Below are 21,280 nucleotides of genomic sequence, written 5' to 3'. Positions count from 1 at the left end.
TGATTTCTTGCTTTTAACTTCAGTTGATGTTTTGGTGGGGCATAGAAAACGCAGCTAGTACATGTAGCAAATGGATTGGAATAGTATAAAAATGCAAGGAACTGGTATAAGCTGGAACAAAAACTGACAAATTTATTTTCTTTGTAAATTACTGATTTGAAGTTTTGGTGGTGCGCATGAAAATTTGCCAAAAACTGCATGGATCCATGCATTTACATGTATGAAGTGACATGAAACATTCTTGAAACAAGAAGAAAATGACTTGATAACAACTCACCCCTTTTTGACCTCTCTGAATTCATTGCTCCGCCGGTCACAAGTACAACCAATGTAACATTGATGCAGCCCACCAACCTGCGCTGTGTTCCCTAATGGCCATCGGCACGCGCAGCGAAGTGGAGCAGGTGCACGCCGACCTCTTCTGGTTCCTGGACCTCCGTTGATGGTTACACGATGAGGGCAAACTGCTGTGGCTGTGCTAGGCACTCTTGGAGTTCTAAAAAGCAATTAAAAAATGAAGGAATTCTTGTACAAAATGTTTTGAGAATGAAGTATGCAATTACAGTACAACCAGATGTAAAACTTGTCAACACAATTGTTTTCTTTTTTTTAAATTTTCCTCAAGAAAACACAAAATAGATAACATTATTTAAGACATTTTATTTGAACGCATGTAATTTGGTAGTTTCCAGAATAAATTGAGAGAGCAAATATAAAAACCAGGAAGGCGATTTGTCATTGTTCAAGCTTTTCTACATGCTCAGTTCAGATCAAACACCAGGTACATATTGGGGTACATGTGTACATGTACATGTCTTTTTCCTTCCTCCATGATGCACTATAGAAATGTGCTGGCTTTTTGGATGCTGCTTTTTCACCATTGAAGAACCTGCACCTTATTATGTAACAAGCCATAGACCTGAAGAAAGAGCATTGCCTAAGCATTGTCTGCAACCAGCTTGACAGCTCTCATTAGCCATGCAGGTCAAATTTTGAATTTGAGCAGTGGAAGAGGTCACTGGACATGCTCAATCCTGCCAGCAAATCTCTGCTTTTGCAGTTGACAGTATTTGGCCACTGTGAATGCTGTAAGGTGCTGATAACTACATCAAAAAATGTTTTCGGTGGGTTGGGTGGTGGGCGAGTGAGTGAGCAAGTCAGGGGGAAAAGGAGAAAAATGGAAAAATAAATCTAAACTAAAATAAAACTACAAATAAAGTTGAACAGGAGAAAGCTTGAAACAGGAAAAAAAAGAAAATTTCTGAAAGCAAAATTCACTTTCAGTAGAAAAGATTAAAAAACTAACTGCGCAGAACCTAGTTCAAGTTTCAAAGTGAAGCCTTCCATGGAAATCACAAAGAATCCTGGCAGAATTTAAGTAAGGCACAAGGTTTCTGACCAATTTTGAAAGTTTGGTTGCCTTCAGGGATGAGATTTGGACATAAGAAATTCACAACAAATTCCCAACCAAACAGAAGCATGACAATCACAGTATAAATACATGTACAGGTGCACATACTATGAACAGAGTGGTAGGTACCTTGCTGAAGATAGTGAGGAATCTTTTTATCCCTTTTAAGAGGTTTTTCACGTGATGTTTTAACATGACAGGCCAAGGCATTTCAGGAAGCATACCGCTACCACGTCTGTGGAGGTGTGTGCATTTTCAAATCTCTGTATTTCTATTTGCAATTCTTTGTAAGGCAGAATGTTGAGAGACTTAGAAGGTGCGCGCATTTCCGCTCACATCTGTGTACATGTACATGTAAGTTGAATGCTGATCATCGAAACTCGTGACTGAAACCATGACATTTCATTTTAAGAACCAATGAGCCAGTTTCATAAATGATGGCTGTGATAAATACATGAGTAACAAGTTCGATCAAAATTCTATTTCATTCCAACATCCTTTGTTTTTCCTGAGTTGTTTGGGTGTCTTTTTTTTAAGTCATCAGTAATAATCGCCAGTGATGAAACTTCAAGAATCCAGATAAGTGAAGTGGTTGCCTACATGTACCTTACCCTCCAATCATGACCCGGGTTCGAATCCCACCCAGGTTGACATGAGGAGAGCAGCAAGGAGTCAGAGTGAGCACCGAAGTGTGCAAAACCCCTGAAATTGGCCAAAATACTTGTGCCAATAAATACAAGGTGAATGTAGAATAAAATATCTTACGTTTTGACACGTCCAGGAAGTCTTGATCCAAGTGGATTTGACGCCCCTTCTGCAGGCATCTATGAAGGAAGTGTCTCTCTTCAACCTGAAGGAGAATCACACAAACATCATGCAATTAAGAATCTTGTACTGTTGACAAAAATAAGCTTTCCCGTAGCCTGTGCTGCACCTTCATGGAACTTACCAAAGTACAAACACTTCAGAATTTATAGGCCTTCAAAGATGCTACCCTAATAAATCACCAATTTGGGGCGGGTGCAAAAAGGTGATGTGGCATGCAGATTTTGAAAGGGCTATAACAGAAAACTGTTAAAGATATCAATTTGGAACTTGTGTTTTGTTCATTTGGCCCAGATATATTCAGAAATTCTTGGTAGTCAATCTGATTGGCTGATGGAGTGGTGAGTTTCCGGATTGGTGAGATGTCCAACATGTACGGTACATGTACAATCACTGAAACCCAAGAATGTCATTTTTATCAACATACAATCAACTTGATTTCTTTCTCTTTCACAAAAACTGCACTGGATATTGGTTCACGAACCAGTCCCCAATTTTCATCAAAGTTGTGCTGATATCCTTGTGCTGATATCATAATTTACCATCCAAATGAATCACCACAAATATCACGATAGTAATGTATATTACCAGCTGCACATGTACCGGTACATGTGTATGTAACAATTCTGAGTGTTTTCAAGGTCACGATCCATGTGCATCTCTGTTAAAGTATTAGCCTGGTATTCAATGTCTATAAACCACACCACATTGATATTAACCCTAACCCTCCTCAATCCTTCACCTGTTGGAGGACTGAGGAGTGTTAGGGTTAATGGACAAAGTGTAAGCCACTGAACACCAGTGACATACGTACATGTACATGAGTTCATCATGCAGCACATCAAGGAAAGATTGCTGAAAAAGTATCAAAATGTTTCAGGAAAGATTTCCTTTTCGAGTATTTTCCATTTAGATTCATTTCGTGATAGAGTGAAGCACCATCTTGTGACAATCCACACACTGTTCTCCATCTAGAGGCTAGATAGGACATGGCGCCCTCTATCTAGTGCATACGATACACGTACACGTTTCATTGGTGAGGGTTTGAAAGTTTGGAATGTGTTTTTCATACAGTGGCACGCGCACATCACGTACTGTATGCTACAAGTTAGTCTGGCATGTCTGGCTGAAGACTTCGCTGCTCTATTTTCTCTCACTTTTATATGGAAAATGATTGAAATCTGGTTCGGATACGAGCAGCTGGTGAACTCCCTCAGTCCAGACTTGAGGATAACTGTGTGGCTGGAATTGCCTTCCATTCTTAATGTGTTAAAAAATTTTTTAGAAATTCAAACTAAAGGCCTGACCTATCAATGACAGGCTAAAAGCTATTACAACAAAGCGATATACATGTAAGGTCCTCATTAACAATTCGGTTTGGAGTTGGTTTTTGACAACACAGCTGGCTCTCCAAATTAGTCAAATTTCTCAACTTAAATCCCTTCACAAAGTAGGCTCTGTTTACTGGAATCTGCCGGAAATCAGTTTATACCCCGCAATTTGTGCACAATTTTGATTTTATTGAATTTGATGGTGTTACCGGTATTTATTTTTATCCACAGAATTCAAACAATTGAACACTTGTGGAATAACTGGTTGGTACAACTGAGACATATTGACCCCAAAACAAATAATTTATGGCAGCCATGATGCTATACCGAGACTTGATCGAATGTGTCCATATGGGTTTCATCCAGAGCAGTTCAAACAGGGTTTTGTGACATCGGTCACTGTTATTATTTACATTTGTTTAAAGGTACAGTCCATCATTTGCAGTAATCTAAAAACCAACTGACCAAACTGTTGAAAAGCATACATGTACATGTACAGTACTCTTTTAACGGTTATGGGACTAAACTCCCTGTGAAGACTTTTTTCTGGCAAGCTGCTGGCCATTTCCAACAATGTGTCTAAAGACATCAGATGCACGTTTAAGCGTTGACAAGACACGCAAGCACAGTTATTATAGAGCATTTTCAAAACCAGTGGATTCAGCTTAGACTTTGGTTTCGCTGGTTCCAGCCATTTCGAAGCAGCGTTCGAAGCAACTTGTTCAAGCTCTGACCGAAACCAGCAAAATCAAAGTCTAAGCCGAATCCACTGGTTTCGAAAACACTCATAGATCATCAGTTCTGCGGGAGACATTGCGTTACTGCATTCAAATGAATGTGAGAATGCTGAAATCGGTCACAACTTAAAGCAAGACTAAGCAACTTTGGATCTGAAATCAAAATCCCACTGGTAGAAATTGTTTTTCACAGAATGCAAGTACCACATTCACCGAGCCCAAACTTCATCAGGTTTGTTCTTAAGCACCCTTCCTTAGATTTTGAGAAATTTTGTTGCCTGAAAGGAACATGAGTACACAAACGACAAGTGATGGACTGTGCCTTTAACAAGAATTCTTCTTGCTCATTCTCTTAAACCAACTTTGAATAAAATAGCTCGGTTTCGATTTCATGCGTTTGTTTTCAAAAGTTTTCATCATGATAGATCAACTAACAATCAGACTGAACTGTTGACGCAGAATACCTTTCAAATCTATTTTATTTTGCCCATGAGGGATTGTTGGGTTATTTTGTCTATTTTCAATCATGCCTATTGTTATCCATTCTCATTGGAGACTTTATAGAAGTAAAATACTTTTCGCTTAGTGTTTTGTCTCTTTAGAATCGGCTACTGTACTAGAACATGTATATTGTCAACTCTAGAAATATGCATTTATACTTTAACAATTAAGTGGTGAATAAATAATAAGATAACTGGAAAGATTTTTCTGACGGATCAAAATTTAAAGGTGTTTATTTTGTAGAGCTGCAGTCTTTAATAAAATGAGCGGAATGAAGAGGGAAACAAGGTTGTGCCCAGGACAGTGTGCTGTCTGTCTTGTTCTATCATACAGCTTTGCTTTTCTTTGCTTTTAAGAAAGAAAACCAAAACGATGAATACTATGAGAAGTCCTGACTATGAGCTCATTTATGTCACCCATGTATCTATCGAAATTCAAACAAACCCACTTCATCTGGTCTCATCCCGGAAACATTTGTCTTCAGGAATATTTCTGAGCTAAGAAGTTATTCCTGTTTATTTCCAGTATTGTTCACACAATATCCCAAACTGAGATACCACTGAGAGATAATATAACTGTACTGGGACATGTGCACTTTTGCAAACACCTGCAAACCCTCACCATCCTACTATTGATTTTTCCCGCATCCTCACACTGCGTAAGCATACCCATGTCCTATACCAGATAGATCCCCCAATTGGTGGATCAGATCCTGCAATTGGTGGATCACGATCAGATGGGAATGCAAAAGGTGGATCTGATCCGGCAATTTGACCTGTCAACATCTGTCCGTGCAAGAGTGGCGCGAAACTTTTGCGGTCTGATGAACAAAGAAATGTGTTTTTGGCATGTAGCTCGTGAAATTTTTAACGTGCACAGCATGCACAATAAACAACTGCTGAACTACGGGCTAGCAAAATGTGTCACCACGCACGCGCAATGCATACAAGCTGCGATGTGTGCCTTGCCCTTTCACAATTTTCGTTGCGCATTCGTCCGTTTCTTAACCTTTTTCATTTGTGTAATTTCACTTGCTTTCCATCAAAAACTAATCCATGTTAGCGTATAGCCCGCTGCGTGTGACAGAGTATCAAAAAACGGAAGCAACGTTTGAAGAGACAACGTACTAGGCTGAACATTCGGTCTGAGTCAAGGTCGTCAAGTCAGTAGAACTCCGCACCCAAAACACCGCAGGGTCACAGGCATGTCGCCCCAGCACGCCACACTGCCACAGAGCGCGCGCTCAGCAAGCTAGCACATGTGCAATACCGAACTCAGTGACCTTTCGGGCTCGACATTTCCGTCCGAAAAGGTGGATCAAGTGCTAGTGGGAACGCGACTTGCGGTTTCGTTGCAGTAAGATAACAATCACACCAAAATGCTGGATCAAGATCCACCTTTTCCCAATTCAAGTGGGAATGCGCTGTATGAATCGCAGTTCACTACATTGAAGATTACCGTGCTCTGTGGTTCTACATGTTTATTGGAAATCTGGAAACTAGATGGTGTGTGGTGTGCGAGACATTTTACAGATGTTGCCTTCCGATAATCAAGACATTGCAATTTTTAGACCTTTGAAACCTCAGAAAACAATAATAATAATAATAGTCAGTTCTTTTATAGCACTTATTACAGAATGTGTCTATGCGCATTATCCCTGTAGGTTGGGCTCACATCCTCTGAACATTCCTAAAACCATCTCAGCTCCCTGGGGAGTATACTAGCCTGATGCTGCCATTTTGGCTAAACATAACCATGTCTGCCTTCACAGGTACCTGTTTACAGGTACTCCTGGGTAGAGAGAGGCACATGGGGGTAAAGTGAGTTGCCCAAGATTGCAACATGCTGCCACCAGCTGGATTCGAATCCCCGACCTTATGATCAGAAGCTACAAACCCTAACCACTGGGTTACATGCCCCCGTACAATAGTACAGACAGGCATACAGACTAAAGTGAGTCATTTTCTTGAATGTTAATTCATAATCTTAAGAAAACCGAGAAAAATTCAATTGTATTATTTCCACCCAGTTCATGTTCTCTTTCTCAAATGCTCAGTGAATTTCAAGCAAAAATACATGTACATGTATCTTTCAACCCCAGAGACAAAATGGAAGATGAAATAGCAAATTAAAATAGACATTCGAAGCTTGAGTCACAAACTAGGAAGAATGACAGTTGATGTAATTCTGCTTGTAAAATCACCGAATGGTTTGTTAAATGATAGCACCATATACTGCTCAGCCACTGCGTACTCGGGCTTTGCCGGCACCATGTGGAAAATCATGCTGCGCTGCGCTATGCTACAACAGAATGTGCTCATATGCTCAGTCTCTGCCTCCCACTTCCTATGCTACCGGTATATGCAACCCTGTTTTAATGTTTGGACTAAAATCCCAATTTCCGAAATAATGAAAAAAATTCACCGTCTGAAATTGGAATTCAAAACCACATATCCAAAACTGAAAATAAAAATATTTTTAAAATCTGCATCGACCTTCCTGAGCAAAAGAATTTCCCCCATTGACCTGGCACATACAAAGGGAGCAATTTCCCTAAATAGAGGTTATTGTCCAGCTCAAATGCACATCATCTTATAATCTTTTGTAAGATGTCAGTGTTTTGTGAACTCTTGGTTTCATTGACTATAATCGCAAGGTGTGGAATTTCTGCCTAGTAGCAGTGCAGCCTATCATCAAAGAGCAAATATAGCCCTATGCTCAACCTGTTTGTGTGTGGTGGAATATTGCCGGGAAATGACAAAGTATTTCCAACTGCACTTGGCAGAATGGAGTTGGTGTTTTTAATTGTAAGGCGTAACTGCAGCAAAGCTATCCCATCCCCTCCCCAAAAAAGGATCAGTATTGCACTTCAATCCACAAAGCAAACAAATTCAATCATGCCTTAAAAAAATCCACTAGTCTTGGGGGTTCATCTGAGAAAGTTAATAACTGAAAAGTTACATGTACATTGTACATGTACAACGTGGGTGCAACCTTTGCAAAACGGAGCTTGCATACATGTACGTGTAGGTACTGGGTACCATACCAGTACATCAGGGAGCTATCGCATCTAAGCTGAGCCACATGAAAGCAAAGCAATCTACCAGTGCTTCAGCTGCATCAGGTTTGAGCAAAGGTTTGAGCAAAAGTTTGAGACAGTCAAACATAGATCACTTCATAGCAAACATGAACATGCAAATAGGTTGCCATGAGCCAAAAAGATCTCTAAACTGATCGCAGACCTTATGTATATACCAGGTGAGATTTCAACCCAAACAGCAATTAATTCAGGAGCACGAAAATCAGAAAAAAGTACTTTGGGTAACAAAATATTTCTGGGTAAAACAGCGCAGTATCATGGTTCACTGTGACCAAAAATACAGTATTTCCTACAATGTGAATCAACAAGAGTCATGCATGTACATGTACTGGAACATGCATGACTTGACTCTTGGCAAATCAAAAACCTTGCTGAACTCACACTTTGGTTAACTTCACATTTTTATCTCCACCCCTTTGATGTTTGACATGATGAGATTTCACTGTAGTAATAATATGAAATGCTTCATGAAGGGATTATCTACTATCACTACTTACTGACTGTAGACTGACTACACGGACCGTTCAACGTGTACAAGTTTACATATTCTTAGGATTTGATGGCGTAACATTTTGGAATGCTCACATAATCAAAGTGAATGATGCTTAACGCACCATAAGATAAAATTGAAGGATAACCGAGTTTCAAATTATATTCATGCAGTCAGAAATAGAATAAAAAATCCTACCTTTTGGCCAAAGCCGAGACCCTGTTGTTCCAGATGGGACAGGGCACTCCTTCTGCATGTCAATGTACATGAGGCAGTTGCACTCGTTAACCTGAGGGAGAATCCAAGAAATATGACAAGTTGAAAAATAACGAGTTATGACTTTTACAATGTACATGTACAGTACACAGTACATTTCCATGTACGGTGTATGGTCAGTAGTACTCCTCAGCTTGGACCACACCACTACCGTATCTTGTGACATCTTTCGTGTGAAGAACACTCATTTTTCTGATAAAACATTTACATCAAATGGAAAATCGACTCAAACAGTTCAACTGTGTGTATTTTGTCAGTTCATTATGTATACCATGGGGTGTACCGAGGGCATGTTGATAGCTTTGGCAATTTAGAGGTACCAGCGGTGTGAAATTTATTAGTTTTTTGAAGTGATAATGCTAGAACTTGGTGAGATTTCAGGGCGAAAAATTAATATTTGAACTTTACTAGGGATCTGTTTTTTTTTTGAGGGTGAGTAGGGTTGCTCAACGGCTTACATGTACACATACAAGGTACATGTACCGGTGGGTGCCCATTTTATTTTTAAGAGTCCCATGACATGGCGCACTCCACCTTACATTTGACTTTCCTCTCACAGCATTTGCTAAACTTTTTTGTTGAAAAACTCAAAAAGTCATTTGGTTACGGTGTTAAACCTCTGTGAACAATTTCTCAAGATCGAACGGGATTTTCCGTTCTGGTAAGAAAACACTCACCTCTGTTTACCTACATTTGCATATCAGCGTGCATGCGCATCAAACCTCACTGAAAAAGTCCCCCAAGCCACACCCTCCACGCCCACTGCATGTCCCCCATAAAAGGCTGTGTAGCACTAAGACTCGTCCTTGTTTTTGTTTTTTCAGATCTCTCTCCAGACTTTTTTTTTGAGTAGGGAGGGATGGTTAAAAGAGGCAAGTGTTTTCTTACAAGAACAGAAAATCCAGGAATTCCATTACAGGAAACAACTCTCCTCTGTTTACCTACATTTACAGATTAGCACCGTTAGGTAACAATTTGAGAGGGAAGGGACATGCAGGGTAACGAAAGTCTAAACTGAGCCCATTCAAAGACGTAAAAGGTTGTTTAGACATTCCCGGAAGCTGCCTATCTAGTTGTGAGAAACGATAACTTTTTGGGGTGTAGAGGCTGCTGATCAGCCAACCTGCTTGAGGGTTTTCCCGCTCATGACACCCTCTATTTGAACCACATCCTTCAGGTAGCGTGAAGTCAAGGTGAGATTCTCCCAGCAGGCCGTTTTCATTATACATGTATCTGAAACAGAAACTCCAAGCCCGTGGGCCCAGGATGTTGACGTGGTGCTTGTCTCATGGGCACCTGATTTCGATCCTCAATATCGAGAGGACTTAGACGTATTATTGCCTCCGATCTTAACTGAGCGATTGTGGTCACAGAGGCCGGGCAAAGTAGTTGGATGGTCGTGATGAACAACTGCTTGACGTCACCTCATAATGGCTGCATACGAGCAAAGAAATACGTGGAAGCTGGTACGGGGCACCACCATAAATCCTCTGCCATTGTTGAAATCGCTGTCAAACTTGGGATGAAGATATCTGAGGAAAAGAAATCGGTTGAATGATCTGTGGTCAGAGACCCCATGTGGGTTCCCGGTGAAGGTGGCCTGGTTCTGGGGACTAGGCACAGAATAGACCCCCCACGTAAAAATGTTCAGGAAGCCATCAGAAATACCATTTTAATAGCAGGCTGAAGAAGAGCAGAAGCCTCTACTGGATCAATGGGAGGCTTGGGAAGCAATGATAGAACGATACCTTGATCCCCCTCAATGTTTAAAGAAATAGATGATCTGAAGACCAGAGGTAAGCCAAAGAAGAAAATTCCTGATGGTACATGTAGGTGAGGATGAAGAATTTGGGATCGATAGCTGTCGTCTTCGTAAAGTGGAGAAGTCAGCTACCATAAGCCTGCCTGTTAGGCTCCACCTGTTTCGTGGGCTACTCAGGCAAAACCTACTTCCCAGAGGTCAGCTCCTCAGAGGGAGACTGTGACAGCATCCAAGCACACCACTGAAGGGAGGCTGGATCCAGATGCGTAATTGGAGACCTGGGTTGAGTCTGGAGGTCTGGGCAGTCGAGGAGCCTGACTGGAGAATGAATAAGTAGGCCCAGGAGGCAAGGGAACCGAGGCTGTTGTAGCCAAAATGAGGCAAAGAGAACATTCTGGATAATTCTGTCTCTCATTAGCAACTGGAAGTACCCATTCTTACAGGAAGGGGAGGTGCAGGCATGACTTCCCCTCAATGTGGCTGGGCAACAAATGAAGGGATCAGTCTGTGGGAGTGATGTTGCCCCATGGTGGGGCACCCACTGAAGAAGTCTTCCTCTGTCCAGTGGGTGGCTTGAAGAGAGAAACGTTAGCATAATGATTGAGGTCCAGCCAGTCTGGAGTCTAGAGGCAATGGGCCTCATGCAGCATGGTCTGGTGGATCTTGTTACCAAAGGGAACAGGCTACAGCCATTGGCTGCAGATGGGCAAAGGCCACTTGGCCTCAAATACAACCTCTCAAAATACCAGAGGGGAACGAAGGTCAACTGAAAAGCGCCCCAGGCTGTTTTAAAAATTCGTGTTGTGGACAAATTAATTTACAAAGTGTGTTCGTCCCTTCAATACGGGCGTTTCACAGTAGTGCGCCTCCAAGAGTTTACAATGCGTTGACCAATCACAGAGTGCAAAATCTGTCGACCCTTTCCAAACGCACACTGGGTCGACTGATTTTGCGCACTGTGATTGGTCAACGCCTTGCAAACTCTTGGAAGCTCACTGTTGTGAAACGCCTGTATTTCAAAAGGGTGCTTAACTTTGAAATTGCAACCCCCCCCATTTTTTTAATACTGCTTATTTAATAAGCCGTGTAACAAGTTTGTGTACTGAATGGTTGTACAGTAAGTATATCAGTAAAACAGTGACTGTACGTGTTATTTACTGTGTGGTGTTGTATGGGCACTGTTGCATCCATTACTGATCACAAGGTGACCCCAAAAGTAGCGGTGCTATTTTGTGTGTGTGCGTCTTTTGTGGAATGAACGGCATGAAATGGGACAAAGACTGCCAAAAATCAACCAAGGTGACAAAACTTGCCTTATTTCCAAAGACAATGCCATTATGCACAACTTGCACCAGTCAGGTAACCACCATGGGAACCCATGGCGAGACTGGTCACCCAAGGTCACACATACTGTACATGTAGCATGTCATTCCATGATGAAACCCTTGAAGCAGACGAAAACCTTGAGCCATGGTAAGGAAATTTGTGGGAACATGCTCGCCAAACTACAAGGAAACAACCTCTAAAGATAATCATGAACACAGGTAAACAGGAGCAATTTCTGTGAATAAGCCTGTACGACTTTCCGTGCAACGTGGACATGTTTAGGATGTGCAGGAAGACTCGTCGGAAAGGCTACTGTAACTAAAGTACCGGTACAGCGAGTGGGGGCCACTCCATGCCGAAATTTAGTGGACGACAAACGGTAACCAATAAGGGATGCTGCGGGTCCAGCATTATGCACCACTGCGACATGCAAGGTGTAGTGTATTGACACTATATGTATCTTGTTCAAAAAATACACCAACCAGGCGGAGCATCACCAAAGTCTATCCAGTTCTTCTTTGGGAAGGCGCAGTGGTACTGGGACTAGAGCTGCAATGAGTTGAGTGATAGTTGCTCCGAGCGAGAACCAAAAGATGTGTAGCATCATCATCACACCCCACTGCATCCAGCCACCTTATATACATGTAAACAGCCCCATCTTCAACATCTCTTCAGTCTTCTGACGACGGACTGAGCACGCAGTCCAAAATGTTGAGTATACTCCCGGTTCTTTTCAGAACCACACATACTCATAAGAGAAACATATTCCTTCGCATGGTGCTACCGCAAGCCTTTCCAGCATTGTCCTTCACCTGAATAGCCTGAAATTCCATCCAAAAGATGTGTGTTCATTTGTTTTGTTGTTTGTAAATGAAAAACCAATCCTAACTCATTGCGTCGGTGCGCAAGTTAAATTAAGGCACCATTCCACACTGTGGGTCTAAACCTGCAACATGAGTCACACATTCGACAAAATTACTCCCAGAGCAAGCCTGACGTAGGAATGCAATGCACTTGAGTGTTACCGGTATGTTTTAACGGAGTTGATCGCTCTGTCCATGAAAGTGAAACTCACAAACACACCGGCACGCAATGCACCTAAAACGTACATACAATGTATGGAAAGCCGCCTCAATCGATGTGCGCGGGGCACACTGAGTATGAGTAACCAATTTACCTTCAAAGCATGGTCCATGCATGAGTGCACACAGGAACTCAGTTGGGAGACCTTGTACCCGAGGGTTTGTTTTGAACCCTAACGTGACCAAAGCTACATGTAGAATGTAGTGCTGCACATGACATACCATAAATGAGTACAAGACGAAAGGTACGGCAATGCTGACGAATGACAACAGCTTCATTGGAATTTAAGAATATTTGAGCAGCAGTTAAATTGAATAATTTTCAAACCCTGAAAATACTAGTCCTGTGACTGTACATGCATGTACATGTAGTTTTCTTCCAAAACACCAAATTCAACAGAACCAAAACTGACCGTGTTGAGTTTTGATTCCAAGAACTAGGCAACGAGTGAATAAAGAAATGTACTGAGTACATGCACATGTGTACATTCTTCTATTAAAGAAATGCCAAAGAATCAAGAAATCAGTAAGTGGTTCATTGTACCGTTTACCACGGGAATTAGAAAATGTTCCATGCAGTTTTCGAGCATTGGCCTGATGAACAATAAAAGATTTACGACGGCTGGCAGGGATTAAGCATCACGCACCGTGCTTATTAAGACACTTTGATTACCACTTTTTTAAACATCATTACAACGGTGATAATGTTACCATAGTGATTGTGTTCCGTTTTTCTGTTTATTGTGAGCAGTACTGTAGACTGAGTGGGAGGGGCACATCGGCCAATGAGGGGGAACGTGAGCTCATCTCCAAGACAGAAATGGTCACTTAGTCGAAGGCCAAAGGTCTTGTCTAAGAGCCTGGGTCGTACAAGTAGCATAAAAATTGGTAGGGGTCCAGTGATACTGGTTCAAGTATAAAAGCCTCGACAAGGAATGGAAGTTGACACGGTTGAAGCTTACCTACCTCTGTCATGACTGTAAATGATAGATTAGCCTGCTGAAGAATACGGAGGCTATCATCATCAGTGGACAATGGTGCACAGATGAGAGGCAAAAGATGCCTCAGAAGGAGATTCGGGAAACAGTATCAACTTCTGAAGCGTCAGTGGGGAGATTGGATATCAGTCAATCCAACAAGTGAAACTGACAGTGAGGCCGTGAACGGGTGGGAGTATCATGCCGGAAGTCCCGTGCTATAGAACAGCTAGGACAAGTACGCATGGCATGGGATGGCAGTCATCAAAACAACACTGACAAGTGGCCCCACCATCCGCAGGGACAGTTACGTCATTGGCCATTGGGAAGTGTGAAGGAATCCCCCAGATGAGCTTTACAAAATGGGGATAGTTCACTGGAAACACTGTTGAAAAATCTGGATGCTCGTACCAAACGGGCGATGGTCATTTGAAAAAAAGGCCAAGCACTTGGATGAGAACGAGGTTGAAGCTGTTGCATCTGACCTGCAAAAAAATGGCTGTCCTCTTGTGGCTAAAATGTGATGACGATGTGTGTGGTGGGGGTGCTTCGGGCCTCCGTGACCGGGCGGGGCTCGCTATGGTTGCTCGCTATGGTTCGGTATGGTTGCATCAAGTGTCGGGCCCCACCCTCCTGCCTGTACGTGTACATGGACATCGGATTCTGCTGCTTCCATGCGCTCACATCTGGCTACCGAAGGTGTGCAGGATTTGCCAGGGAATAGTACTGCTTGAGACTGGTCCCAGGCTTGGCCCCGGAGAATTTCGAACCATTGAACCCAGCATATTAGACTCACTTGGTGGTGATGGTGGAAACATCAGCCTGGAAGGCCGATCTGGCTGGAGGGACTGGGAGAATTGCCGGAACGTGGCTTGAATTAACAGGTCTCTGTCGAATTCAGCCAGATTGCGTATGAACGTGAAGCTCCACTGTATTATGATTTGCACCATCTGGACTACATGTGTCGCTGAAAAAAACGAGGACAAGTCTTAGAATACAGGGCATTTTAAGGGGGGACATGCAGTGGGCGTGGAGGGTGTGGCTTGGGTGACTTTTCCAGCGAGGTTTGACGCGCATGCGCACTGATATGCAAATGTAGGTAAACAGAGATGAGTTGTTTTCTGTAACGGAATCGAAGTTTTCCATGCTGAAGGTGGCAAGTACAATGTAAATACATGTAGGCTTGCGGTAGCACAATGCAAAATCAGACATGTGTACATGTATCTCTTTAATTTGTATAGTGTGGTTCTGATAAGAGCCAGAGAGCACTAAACGTTTCTAACAGTATGCTTTGTCCATCACCAGGAGACTGCCTGGAATTGAATGACGTTTGTAATTGCTAACTTTGAGACTGTGGGACACGTATTAGTATATATATGTATGGTGTATTTTAATTTCGTGGTTATGGTTTTAAGTTATGTGACTAAGCATCTTTCACCAATTTGGTAAAAGTTACAGCATACATGTAAATTACTACTTTTCATTCATTCATTACTGGGGGACTGGGATTTTAAGATTGTTCACGTCTGTAAACAATGCTGTTTTAGCCTTCAATTATTCAGCTCTAATCAGGATGCAGGATGGGCACGGTCATTGGTGTTCCAGATATCAGTCATGACTCTCCTCATTTCATCAGACATTGTAATTGAATAGACCTACAACATAACGACGTAATGCAGTGTTTACCGCACTGGGTGAAAGGTGGGGATGTTGCAGGAATGCGTTGACGTGACACGTTATGTGTAACGTATAATATATGGCGTGTGTATCGACCTGACACGAAGAGAAAAAAAATAAAAATGGTCCATGCGAAAATAAATAAATGGCCTTATTTCTCACGGAAATCTGTCACCTTTTCCAGTCCCTTGGAAGTAAAAAAAAACACACAGCTCTGGCGTTCGTTGAGTGCTTGATAAACACAATGGAGCGCAGCAGTTCATATTGACCGTTTCGGACGGTAATCGGGAATTTTTTTATTTCACTTTTTTTTAATTTCAGGTCGATACACACGCCATATAGTATACGTTACACATAACGTGTCACGTTGACACCTTCCTGCAACATTCCCACCTTTTACCCACAATGCACCGCAGTAAACACTGCACTACATCATTATGTTGTAGGTCTATTCACTGCTGTACACTTCAGGAACTCAACCCCCCCCCCCCAGAGTTGATTACTTAATGGCTCATTTGTAGAACCAGCCCTAATTTAAACACGGACACCGGTAGCACAAAACGACTTGACATCATCATGTGTCACATGACACATAAAGCCATCATTTTGACATCGTGATTCCAAACCTGACCTTCAGTGTGAGATTTTTGTCTCTGCCAAATGACCGGTACACGTACTCGTAGGACTTGAGCCTTACAGATCCAAGACTTGACCACAACTTTAAACTACACTGTACTGGCCAACTGGACCAGTGTGGTCATACCATGACTAACAAGACGTACATACGTAATCATGCCTCTATTTTTCTCTCCAAAAATAAATCTCTGAGTGACGAACAAATGAAAAAGCTCTGTGGGTGAGCACATGTAGGAGTACTATAAACCAAACATCAATGGCTTCCTCTGTAAATAAATTGTAAGATGCACAATTCTCTAAAATGATGAAAAGATACCAGGAATTTAAGTCAAACCTTTCTTCAACCCTACTGTCAATAAATTGGAGCTGATTTTCTAAAGGAGTAACTTGAAATTCCATGGAGACACTCACCAATATCTTATGGCCACATGGCTGAACAGCCTGGACGTTCTCTTGCTGTCAGGTCAATGGCTTGAGTGATGACAAAAAGCTCAGCGTTGACCTGTGACCAGCCGCCTGGGGCAAAAAGTTCACAAAATGAATAACCCTGCAATGTTACACAGCAAAGTTATGGCTTCCTAATGTAACTGTGGAAACTCGATACATGCAATGGCTGTACCACAGAATGACAGGATATTCTAAGCTCTTTACTTTTTGGATTGCACTATTCTTTATCAATAATCAGTAAGTCTTCAATTTATTTATTTGCAAGGAATTTGTTCAATATACCCAGGTTAACTTTTAAAAAGGTCCAAAAACATCTAAGGAAATAAAAAGATTATATTCATCAAGTCCAAAAGATGTTCAGGTAAGAAGTTAAAGTGACAATGTATGGTACATAGTCGTTTACCAGTAGGACACGTGACATACGCTTCGCTAGCTGTGTAGCTGGCATGTGAAACAAGATTTCAACCCTCCTTAACCTTGACCTCTGAGAATGGTTAAATGATTGCTTTCAGGCGCAAATTTGATTAGGAGAGTGGAATTTGTGTCACCAGTAATTTATCTCAGAAGCTGGATTTAAAAAAACATAACATCATGACCCCACATAAAGTAAAAAGCCAAGGCACGTGGAGGTGCCTTTTGGTTTCCAGAGATGTACATGTACATGAACATGTAGTCAGGTGTACGTGGGTCAGTGTACTATGTACAGGTTGATCAGCATTCCATTGAAATGGAGATTGAGTGTGTACTTGGTACATGTACATACATGTACCTTAACAGTAAGGGAAAACATGCGTACATGTATTCAGTGATGCCCCAAGGAAAGAATTCTTTTTCTAGGGCCACCACTAATTTTTATCCTGCAACTACTGTATTAGCCATCTGATTCTGAAAGCAGTAATATTACCTAAAAAGTCAAATTAGTCGGAAAAATATTGAGGTAATCACTTAGAAAATGCTTTTAGACCAGTCTCATAGGGCTTGTGCACAGGGTTTCAAGCATTGTCCACATACATACATGTACAATGTACATGTATATGAAAGAGGAAATTCTACGGCATTCTTGAATGTAAGCACATGCATGAGACTGCTTACATAGGTATGTGTAGGTACGGGTACCTGGCATGATGAAATACCCCTTAGTGTAAACTGCCACTTTGGACAGAGAAGTATTTCCAGGGAAAAGTTCCATAAACCGACAACACTAATTTTCCCTTGAACTGTTATGACAAAAAGTGACAACGTCCTACAAAGTGACATTTAACTCAGAAAATTCTGAAACATTTACTTTGAAAACATTTAGGTTTTTCAGACAAATCTCATGGGTTTGTGCACAGGGGCATCAAGTGTTGTCAGTATGTACAGGATATCATGGAACTCTTTCCATTTCCAGCTCTGTCTGGTGAATCTCTCTGTGGAATATACGGGCACCACCAACTTTCAGTAAATGTTGATAGCGGACAGGTTTAAAAAGGATTACAAATGGTACGCGCTCGGCGAAAGAGGAGAAGTGTGGCGAACGCGCCAAAACAACCAGCCAGAGTGACGTGTGCACCGTCTGATTGGTTGGGGTGCAGCCGTTGTTGGGAATGGGCCAAAGCCGCACGCGCAGCATAAGCAACTCCGCTGGTATCATGAACGCTCTCACCCCTCTGGCCCAAAGGGGGTTCCCCGGAGACAGGCTCCTGGGAACCGTATTATTTTGGGGGGCTAGAGATATGAAAGGTGGTTTAGTAACTTACGAGAACAGGTTTAAACGAAGGGGCCCCTTCCCATTTTGGAAAAAAAAATGGCAAAAAGTTTTGCCCTATACCAGTCCTCTTTTCTGTTCTTTCCCCCTGGTATATGGAACTCTGGCCCACTCTGAGGAGGAAGGAAAGAGTTCCACATACGGACCTCACTTGACACCCTGTGCACAAACCTGAGATGACACTGGTCACATAAAGTGTTTTCTAAGTAAACGACTTAGATTTTTCCCTCCTAAATGGAACTTTTCTGGACACATTTTTGCTCTCTGGCGGCAAATAAGTCACTGTAGGGAATAATTACTGGTGTCCGTATATGGAACTCTTCCCCAAAGGAAAAGTTTACACCATAATCTCTCCATGTCACAAGCCCACAGCGTTGGGTATTTCTTGCTAGGCCTACCTGTACATGTATAATTATCTGCAAGTTGTGGGAGGCCTATAGGCCTACTAAACAAAGTGGCTGGCCCGCTGGTACTCCAAATCTGTGCCCACATTCTGGATGCAAACTTTCAATAAATTTGTAAAATTTTGGGCTGAATTTTATGACACTAAACATGCTAAAACTACTCATAAGGTTTCAACAGCAAGAATGACTTTGATAATGGTACCAGTATTTGACCAAATAAATTTTAAGCCTTTAAAATTTGAGGTTTGTTGTCAATGATCAAGCTAAATGAGGAGTGTGGGGAAAAATACAGCCATTTTCCTAGTTCCGGATCACGAAAATTATTCAGTCAGATTGAAGCTACAAAAATCCTCAAATTCCGGTGAAATGTGGTCAATAATCTGCCTTGTGTGTTGAAGATACTACCTAATTATTTCTAACATCCTCGCTTTTAATTTTGAGTCACAAGATTAACGAAAGTGACAAGGATACACTTCCCTGTTCTGTATTGGTTTAACCAGTTCTGGATCACGACAAAAACTTATTCACAAATAAAAAGTACAGTAACTGCGTGAGAAATCCATTTTGCAGCCAGAACCTTTTTAACAAGCTGAGTTTCTGATGAAGAATTAATTTAGAAAAAATTATTTTATATAAGAATTCATAGGAATTAAAAAGGAGAACCTGCATAAATTTTAACTAGACTTTTTCAGCTGTGCACTGAGCTACATGTATCAACGACGCTATCCCCTACACCGCACACCGAACTATGCATGTGTGAACGATCAATCGATCACACATGCATAGTTCACGTTCCTACAGCTGTAGTTTAACCAGCCTGAACTGGTACCCGTGTGTCATTTCAGATCTGTGGCTGCACTGCGCCGCGCTAAATGGTTTTGGTTATTTTTTTTGAGGCGCTGAAACCCTTTTTCTCAGTTTTGATATAAATACATGAACTTCAATTCATTGTGTGAGGGAGGCAATGGAAACCTGTCTGTTTTATAGAAAGTGTGGCGCATATTAAATTATTAATTATATTATTAAAATTTGATGACAGTAGTTGGAAGGGTTGATCAATTAATCAGTTTTGTGCAAGAAATACAAACAACCACAATTGTAAGGGAAAAATGTCAGGAAGAAATAGGTTGCAGTTTTACACCACCGTTTGATAAGTACCAAGGACACCAAATTTTCAGTAGGACCAGTAGGATTCTCTAAATGGTGGTCCTGCTGGCCGGCATGAAATTCAAGTTAATTTCGACCCCTGTAATGCACAATCCCGAACTAGGATTTAATAATATACGTTCCATTTTTGGCCAAGTTTTAACAGACGGAAACTCTACAAGTCATTAGATGCAAAAGTTTATTTGACTGCTTAAGTATGAATAAAGCACATAGAATCACACGTGGTGAGCGACCTATCGCCCAGAATTTTTTTCCCCGAATTTTGTGGCTCCCGTGAATTTTGACAAAACGTTCAAATCTCACCAAAATTTCTTTTCCAGAATTTTTGGGAGAACAAATTTTGTACAAGAAGCAGCCTACATTTCACCTTTCCAGCAGAACTTGTCTTGGAATGTAGAACTGAAGAATTAGACTATTTTTTATTTCAAGCAATCCGGAACTGGGAAAAATCCGGAACTAGGTGTCGGAAAGCAACGACTGTGGCACGTTAACAAACAAAATGGAAAACGGCTGCCATTATCGAGGTCCAAAATATCACAAAATTATGTACTTGATAAAGATGTCTTGACTTACCTCGCTTTGTATATCATCCACATTTTGTCTGTATGCCTGCCTTGCTGATAAAATTAAAGTTTGCTGCCTAAAATTGACGTCCAAAATTCGGACATTTTGAATACCAAGCGCCACGTTGTACATTTTGCTCTTTAAATCATACGCATGCGCGCGCCAATTGAAGACAATTTCCTATTCGCGAACTGGATTGGGCGTGGCTTTATTACACGCGTTGTAAACTCGAGAGCAAAGCCAATACTTAGGCTGCATCCGAATGTCTTGTCTAGAGCTAGGTCTAGGTACTCGCTCCAATGGAAATGCGTGGACACACGCAGACAACAGACCTAGCCGTAGCTCTGGAAGCCCGTTTCGGACACGGCCTCAGAAAGCTCACTTGACACTGAACTTAACACCCCCCCAAAAAAACGAATAACCCAGTTAAATGGTGCAGGTTCAATGCAACGGTCACAAGTGCGTCCCATGTGAAAATTTTGCCCGGGTGATGTTGAAAAACTTGGCGTGTGTAGCACTGAAAAATTAAATGCGCCAAGACAACTCGAACAGGTCAAGATAAAGGGAACTTGGGAAAATGGACAATTTCCTTTGCTTTCAAATTACTTAAATCCTTTATATTGGCATCTTTTCTGTTGATTTACAAACGCATATTTTACTTACAAGGTGGTCAATATAAAATCCAGTCGAGTAGAAAAAAGGAAAGCTAAAAAACAAACACACCCGCATTACTTCCAAAAAAGAAGAAAAAGAACTACTGTTCAACCAGATGGGTTGAGCTGCCGAAGTATTACATTGTGGTTATGTTTTAACTCAAAAA

The 21,280-nt window shown here is 41.6% G+C and overlaps 1 long non-coding RNA gene across 1 annotated transcript; it reads right to left on the bottom strand.

Annotated features, from left to right (window-relative positions):
- Positions 1-2,157: 2,157 nt before the first annotated feature.
- Positions 2,158-20,630, bottom strand: LOC147799562 (uncharacterized). Its single transcript, XR_015424829.1, has 4 exons — positions 20,470-20,630; positions 16,543-16,647; positions 8,594-8,684; positions 2,158-2,261 (listed from the first exon to the last, which is right to left on the bottom strand). It is a non-coding gene; the product is annotated as an uncharacterized LOC147799562 (long non-coding RNA).
- Positions 20,631-21,280: the final 650 nt, after the last annotated feature.

This window comes from Acanthaster planci, linkage group LG03, assembly GCF_054643075.1.
Source record: "Acanthaster planci isolate LZ-2023a linkage group LG03, COTS_SCS, whole genome shotgun sequence".
Taxonomy (NCBI): Eukaryota; Metazoa; Echinodermata; class Asteroidea; order Valvatida; family Acanthasteridae; genus Acanthaster; species Acanthaster planci.
The sequence above is the reverse complement of the archived record's forward strand: the minus strand, read 5'-3'. Positions and strand labels throughout refer to the sequence as shown.